This window comes from Mustela erminea, chromosome 6, assembly GCF_009829155.1.
Source record: "Mustela erminea isolate mMusErm1 chromosome 6, mMusErm1.Pri, whole genome shotgun sequence".
NCBI classification, from domain to species: domain Eukaryota; kingdom Metazoa; phylum Chordata; class Mammalia; order Carnivora; family Mustelidae; genus Mustela; species Mustela erminea.
In genome coordinates, this window is record NC_045619.1 from 127,637,760 (window position 1) to 127,645,914 (window position 8,155).

Sequence of the window (8,155 nt, forward strand, 5' to 3'; positions counted from 1 at the left end):
ACAGACAGACGAGGCTGCTGAGTCCGGACAGTCTCTGTGGCCCTTCATGCGTCCTGCGTGTGTCTTGAATGCCATACCCTCACATCCTATAAGGTCTCCCTTTCGTTTAAACAATTGGGAGTGGATTTCTGTTCCTTAAAATCAGAAGGTCCCCAATGAAATAATCCTGATTTCCAAGACTTCTTTTCCCTTTCTGATTTGTGTTGAAGGCTTCCTTTAAGTGTGTCAGACCTGGTGAAATTTTAGCCTAATGGACAATGAAAGCAGGTTCATTTCACTAGTAATGGCTGCTGACTGAGCCAGCTTCTTCCAACTCTAATACTGTAAGCTGTTTGTTTGTTTATCTGGTCCTCCTTGGTCAGTGTTTAGCCTCCGTTTTATTTAAGAGGATGGAGGAGGAAGAAGGAACACTCTGTCCTTGGCATGACTAGTATTGTTCAGTGGCCCATCTGTTTACCTAAGTCATTAAAGGGCCTTCCAGAAGCAGCCAATCCTTCCTCAAGCGTTAGGTCAGCAGTCTTGATTAGAATGAGCGCCAACCACCCATGAAACTAGAAGCTTCCCCTGTGATTTAGTGTTACAATAAAACCTCACTAATTAACCATAATTGGGAAGAAATGCTCATCTCAATTTTCGGATTCTAAAAGAAGCAACATTCTCATTTCTTCCAACTTTGCATAGTGATTTAAATTAGGTTAACCAAGTATACTTGACTTAATGTATAAATAAAAATTATTTCTAGATAGCACATCAACTTAATATGTGCATTTTTGGTATGTAAATGGTCTTCGGAACAGCTTGTTCCTTCAGGCAGGCAATTTCAGCATTCTGCTTCTGTTCTTACAGTATTAATAGTTTAGAACGTGCTTTTCCCCATTGAAAAAACAATGATTAACTTAATCTTAACACTTGTCAAAATTACTTTTAAACAAGTGGGGTCTGAATTGCAGATATTATTGTTATTTTTGGATCAATATGACAACGATTGGGGGAACAAATGGTAGGAGTTAGAGTGTCATGAAAACCTATTTTACAGCTTCCTACGTCTTTCTCACGGATTTACACCGCGGCTGAAAACAAAGTGATTTAAGAATCTAGTGGAACGATTGTGTGGTAGATATATGGAAAATGACTTCTGCACGTTTGATAATGCTGGGATCTTTAGGCCCTGGATCCAAATTCTAAAGAGATGAGGGTACATGCAAAGAAGCCTGTGACAGGGTGTTGTGTCCCCCGGATCATTTCTCCTGATTGTTGATTTGCTGTTTGTGAAGTCTAAAGAAAATGAGCTGGGAAGCCAGAGCTGGTGTTGTGACTAGAGATGCCTTATACAGCTACACTCGCTTCAGGTATACGGGAATATCTTTTTAGATCGCCTCACGTGTGCTGCATTGGGCTATCGAGACACAGAGTTTTTTGTTTTCTCGGGGGAAAGGGTCTGGCTCACAGGGGCCATTCATCTTCCAGAAAACCCCCCTACCTCCTGGTTCCTCTCCCTTCCTGTTGCACCAGACGCTTTCAACTTCGTGTCTTGCTTTTAACCTGAGTCCGTGAAGTCGTGTGCGCTGTCTAGCAGGATGGAGCGTGCCTGAAAACTAAGGCAGGTTTTTGGGAAACTGTGTGCATGCCTGTGTTCCTTCCAGCAGAAGTAGAAGCTGCAGCCTTGCCTTGCCGGACCCGGAAGTACCTCTTTGACTTCCTGGGGTCAAGTCTCCTAGCAGCGCGCCCTTGGCAGATCTCCCAGGCAGTCAAGATGGGACTAAACACGGCATGAACACTGCCAGTTAATAAAGAAGATGAAAAGACGTTTTCTGTTGTGGAAGGCTGTGGTGCTTTGTTCCCACTTGTAGTTCAGCCTCCGGACAGGAATGACTGACGGCCGTGGGTAACTTCACCCCCAGGACTCCATCGTGCTGGCCCAGGGCACCAGCCTTTGTCCCAGTTCTTATGGGCTTCGACATTGTCGAGTGTGTCTTGCCATTGGTTTGGCACCTTTGCTTCCTTTTTGCAGTCTTTCATCTTACATATAAGTAAAGCATTGTGAGATGCCAAAATCAAATTTTTCTAAAGAAAGATGGGAAAGAAGCAGGAGCTGCGGCGGCGGAGTAGGGGTGCCGGGGGTGGGGGGTGGTTTCCCCTCACCCCTACCCTCCCGTCCCATGCCCTTGCTGTTCCTATGGTGCCACAGTCTGTCTCTGTGCTTCCTTCCAGTGGTGGCCTCCTGGTTCACAGCAGGCACGTGGCCGGACAGAGCGCTGGGTGTCACTGCCTCAGTTCTCACCCAGACCTCATTACTGACTGTTGGTACACCCTCAGGAAAACGACCACATCTCTCTCAGCCTTGGTTTTACAAAAAATAAAATTAAGTAAGAGGAAGTGCTCAATAATCACTAGCTGGCTTCGTGGCATGAGTTTTAGGGCACTCTGTGGACCTCTGCGTGTCCCGGGGGAGAACCAGTCTCCGTGTCTTGTCTAGCCCGTCTTCGCGAGAGGGGAATAACGCTTTACGTTTTGAAGCATATGGACGCACGTCTCTCAGGATTTTATCCATTGAATGTTATTTAAATGATGCTTGCTTAATAGGTGAGGTGATAAAGTAAATTGACAGTCGAATGTAAATCTAAAACGACTAGTAGTTGCAACAGGAAAAAGTTTCAGCTGGCTCGATATAGGGGAGAGGAGGTGAGTGGGGTCGCAGCTACCGTGAGTTTCTGCCTTATGCAGACGGTATCGTTCACCAGGCAGGGATCTCGAGGGAAAGCTCTGTGATGTGTCTGTAGGCATGCTTCATTTTATTGTGTTTTGCCTTATTGTACTTTGCAGATTTTGTGGATTTTTTTTTTAAACAAATTAGAGTTTTGGGGAAATCCTGCATCCAGCAAGTCTGTTGGTGCCATTTTTCCAACAGCATTTGCTCAACTCATGTCTCTGTATCACATTTGGGTAATTCTTTCAATATTACAAATCTTTCCAGTATTATTATATTTGTTATGATGACCTATGATCAGTGATCTTTGATGTTACTGTTGGAATGGTTTCAGGACTCCAAAATGAAATGATGAAGTTAAGCAAAGAAGGCAAGTCAAAAAAAGCCTGGATAGGCTGAAACCCAGACTTCTTGCCTCCAGTTAGCCAAGTTAGGCATGCAAAGGAAAAGTTCTTGAAGGAAATTAAAAGTTCTACTCCAGTGAAGACATGAATGGTAAGAGTGAAATAGCCCGACTGCTGATAGGAAAAGAATTTGAGTGGTCTGGACTTAAAAGATCAAACAAGCCACACATTCCCATTAGCCAAAGCCTCATCCAGAGTAAGGCCCTGCCACTCTTCAAGAAATCTTTAATTCCGTGGAGACCAAGAGAGGTAGGGAAGCTGCAGAAGAAAAGTTGGAAGCTAGCAGAAGTTGCTAAGTCGTCTTAAGGAGTCGTCTTCATAACATGAAAGTTTAAGGGGAAGCATCAGCAGCTGATGGAGAAGCTGTGGCAAAGTATCTAGAAGATCTAGCTAAGATCGTTCATGGAGGAGCCTGAACTAAACAACAGATGTTCAGTGCAGACAAAACAGCCTCCCAGTGGAAGAAGATGCCATCTAGGACTCTCGTAGCTAGGGAGGAGAAGTCAGTGCCTGCCTTTAAAACTTCAAAGGAGAGACTGATGCTCTTGTTAGCATCTAACGTAGCTGGGGACTTGAAGTTGAAGCCAATGCTTCTGGACCATTCTGAAGATCCCAAGAGCTCTTAAGAATTATGCTAAATCTACTCTGCTTATGCTCTGGAAATGAAACAAGGCCTGAATGACAGCACGTCTGTTCACAGTGTGGTTTGCTTAAATATTTTAAGCCCACTTTTGAGACCTACTGCTCAGAGAAAGAATTCTGTCAAAACATGATTGCGCGTTGACAGTGCACCTGGTCATGCAGGGGCTCTGATGGAGAGTCACAATGAGATCAATGTTGTTTTCATGCCTACTAACACAGCATCCATTTTGCAGCCCGTGGATCAAGGGGGTAAATTTGAATTTCAAGTCTTATTATTTATTATAAGAATACTTATAAAAAATAGATACTTCTATGACATGTCTTATAGAAATCTATTTTGGAAGGTTTTAGCTGCTATAGATAATTCTTCTGATGGATCTGGGCAAAGTTAGTTGAAAACCCCCTGGAAAGGATTCCCCGTTCTAGAAGGCATTAAGAACATTTGTGATTCATGGTAAGAGGTCAAAAGATCAACATGAACAGGAGTCTGGAAGATGTTGGTTCCAACCCTCATGCATGACTTTGAGTAATTCAAGATTTCAGTGGAGGAAGTAACTGCAGGTTACTGCAGTTGGCAATAGCAGGAGAGCTAGTATTAGAAGTGGTCCTGGGGCACCTAGGTGGCTCAGTCAGTTGAGTGTCCAACTCTTGGTTTCTGCTAAGGTCATGGCCTCAGGGTCATGGGATGGGCCCCACGTCATTGCAAGAGTCTGCTTCTCTCTTATCTCCTTCCCTCTCCCTCTGCCTTCCCCCCGCCCATCTTGTTCTCTCTCTGTCTCTGAAATGAATAAATAAATCTTTTTTTAAAAAGTGGAGCCTGGGGGCACCTGGGTGGCTCAGTGGTTTAAGCCTCTGCCTTCGGCTCAGGTCATGATCTCAGGGTCCTGGGATCGAGCCCCACATTGGGCTCTCTACTCAGCAGGGACCCTGCTTCCCCCTCTCTCTCTGCCTACTTGTGATCTCTCTCTCTCTCTGTTAAATAAATTAAAAAAAAAAAAAGTGGAGCCTGAAGATGGACTTAAGTGGCTGCCATCTCATGATAAAACTTGAGCAGATGAGGGGCTGCTTCTTACGGATGAGCAAAGAGAGTGGTTTCTTGAGATGGAAGCTCTCCCTGATGAAGATGCTGTGAAAATCGTTGGAATGACACCAAGGGTTTAAAATACTGTATAAACTTCGTTGGTAAAGAAGCATCAGGGTTTGAGAGGATCGACTCCAAATTTTGAAAGAAGTTCTGCTGTGGGTCAAATGCTATCGAACAGCTCTGCATACTACAGAGAAATCATCTGTGAAAGGAAGAGTCTGTTGGTGCAGCAGACTTCATTGTTGTCTTATTTTAAGAAACTGCCACAGCCAACCCAGCCTTCAGCAGCCACCACCCTGATTAGTCAGCGGCCATCCACATCAAGGCAAGACCTTCCATCCACACAAGAGTATGACTTGCTCAAAGTTCAGATGATGGTTATCATTTTTTTAGCAATAAAGTATTTTTAATTAAGGTATGTGCATTGTTCTTTTAGACACAATGCTATTACACTACAGTATCATATAACTTTTCTATGCACTGGGAAAGCAAAGAATTTGTTTGACTTGCTTTATTGTGACATTGACTTTATTGTGGTCATCTAGGAGTGAACATACCATGTCTCCAGAATGTGCCTGTTTTCGAGGACCTATTGATTGTGCTTTGTCCACAGAACATCTAAGAGAGATGTGTAACTTGAGGCTGGGCCTCAGGAGAGAAATCTAAGAGCTTGTAGGTTCTAGTTAAGAATTGTCAACTCTTTACACATGCCATCCGTCCTGCCTGAAACACACTCCAGCTGCCTTCACGGTTCACTCTCATCTCCCTAAGATCTTGGCTCAAATGTCAGCTTTGCAGGAAGACTTCCTGGCCACCTAATTTTAAGTGGCAAATGCCTGCTACCGAAGCCCTTCTTGTTCACCTTGTCTGTATCATATTTGTTCCATATTACGTAACATTATCTAAACTACTGTATATTGTACTTACTTCTTTGTTTTATTTCACTTACGATACCCTACCTATTCGCATGTATGCATGCTCCGAGCGGTCAGGGACTTTGGTCTTCTTTGCCTACGTCTGTATCCCCAGCTGCTAGCATGGGGCCTGGCACATAGAAGCATTCAACAAATAGTTTCCAAGTGAGAAGATGAGTCCTTACGTATGCCTGACGCTAAGTACTTCCCATGTAGCATCGCAATTGATCTAGGTGAGAAAACTAAATTTAGGAGATGTCGCTGTGTAGTTAGTAACAAGAGCCAAGAAAATGAATGAGATCTGCAGGGAGAGTGGTTAATGAAAAAGAGAAGAGGATCTAGACAAAGAACTAAAGCACATCATCCTTTTAGACACAGGCAATTGTGGAAATGGACCCCACATAAGAAAACAAGAAAAGCCGATCAGAGCAGGAGGAAAAACAGGCTGCTGTAGGGCACACAGACCAAGAGGGAGGAAGTGTCCAAAGCTGTCGGATGCGACGGAGAAGTCGGCTTAGGTAAGGAGCCCAGAGTGGTTGAGGGAGATTGTGTGTGTGGTCTGGCCTCCTTTGTCTGCTGCACCTGGTCCAGATTCACTGCTGACTAGTCTCTTAACCAAAGTAAGTGTTGTTCTGTAATAACTCACTATGCCATAATAACTCTGTATCTCGAGCTGCTCGGACAAAGCATATTGCAAGGATGTAAATGGCACAGTTTACTTTAAGCGAAAAGTAGATGATGGGTATACAGTTCAGTGGTGCCCAGACTTTGGAATGTCGTGAACTGATAACGTTTGAGGGGGAGAAATGGATCACTGAAACATTAGACGCCTCACAATCATCTAGTCATTGTGCTCAATCCAGAAAGATTAGTCCAAGTGTTGGGAATGAATAAAGTATCACTTAGGAGAGGGGTGCCTGGGTGGCTCAGACGGTTAAGCATCTGCCTTTGGCTCAGATCATGATCTCAGGGTCTTGGGATGGAGCCCTGAGCCCCACATCGGGCTTCCTGCTCAGCAGGAAGCCTGCTGCTGCCTCTCCCTCTGCCTGCTGCTCCCGCTGCTTGTGCTTGCTCCCACTCACTCTTTTTCTCTCAAATAAATAATTTTTTTTTTTAAGAATCATTTAGGAGACATGAAACCCAGACAACAAGATCACTTGTGTTGGTTTGGTTTGTGGTCCTCAGTGCGAGTCAGAAATCTTTTTGGAAAAGATATGACTTCAGTCCTTTGCCACCAGCAACTTGCCCCATTGTGGACACTGTGACTTGCCCTGTCGCTCCATTTGCCGCGAATCACTTTCTGAAAATCTGGATCGAGGCAGAGAAAACAGCTCTCCGGGTGGTGCCAAGGAGTAGTCTAAAAAGTTTTTAGCACCTTTGGTAATCTTCATCAACCTCCCCATCCCACGCCACAAGTAAATACACCATCATGCAGTTGCAGTTTTAAAAATATGCTCATTAGGTTACTTTTCCGGCAAGTCCCTTGGCTGCCCTCACTGTTCCCTACCTTACCCCCACCACGCCTCCCCCGCCCCAGGACACACACACACACACCTGACACCGGGCAGGTGAGTCTCTGAGATACGGTGTCTGGTGCTGGCTGTTAATAGAGTAAAACTTTCAAGGTGGGGAGATTACTAAAAACAGGTTGGAAGTAACTTTAAAACAGAACTTCAACAAAGGAGGCTTTTTTCCCAGGGCCAACTCTGCCTTCGGCGCTTGAGCAAATTAGGCATTCCTTTTGCTTCTGACAGTATTTCAAAACTGGATAGCCTCCCTCGGTTATGGAGGAAACAGAAACTCATTCATTATCAGACTGACATTAGCCAGAATATTTTAATGTCAACAAAGACATTTGAATGATTGTTAGCCTAATTATTTCTTATATCCCCTTTGGAAGTTTCCCTGTGTACAAGATTTTAAATAAGGAGTATGTCCAGATTGATTCTTTTTTTGTTCCCCTAAGAATCCCAAATTCTATCAAGGATGCAGTCTAATTGAACTTGGAATAAAGCTTTGGTTTCATATTTTCTGGCTAATGTTCCATAAATGTCATAACTTTGCTGTTTAATAGGGAGTGTGTTTTTATGTAATAGATATGCCAAACATTAATGAAGGGAAGAAGAGAGAGAATGAGTGAGAAATGCCAGCTCAAGCTTAAAGACATCAAAATTAGCAGTAAAAATGGAAGTTTCTTATCCCCGGGAAGGGGAGGGAGATTGTCACAGATGTAAGAGCAGACACAGCCTGATCCCCGCTTCTAGTTTCCCATGAGGGCCTCTCGGTGCCCTTGACCCATGTCACGTGTTCAACTGCCTCATGCCTGGTCCCTTCGTGGGTTCCCTGGGGACTGTGACGCTTCCTCACCTAAGTGGCAGTGAGGTCTCCTGTGGGTGCGAGACCC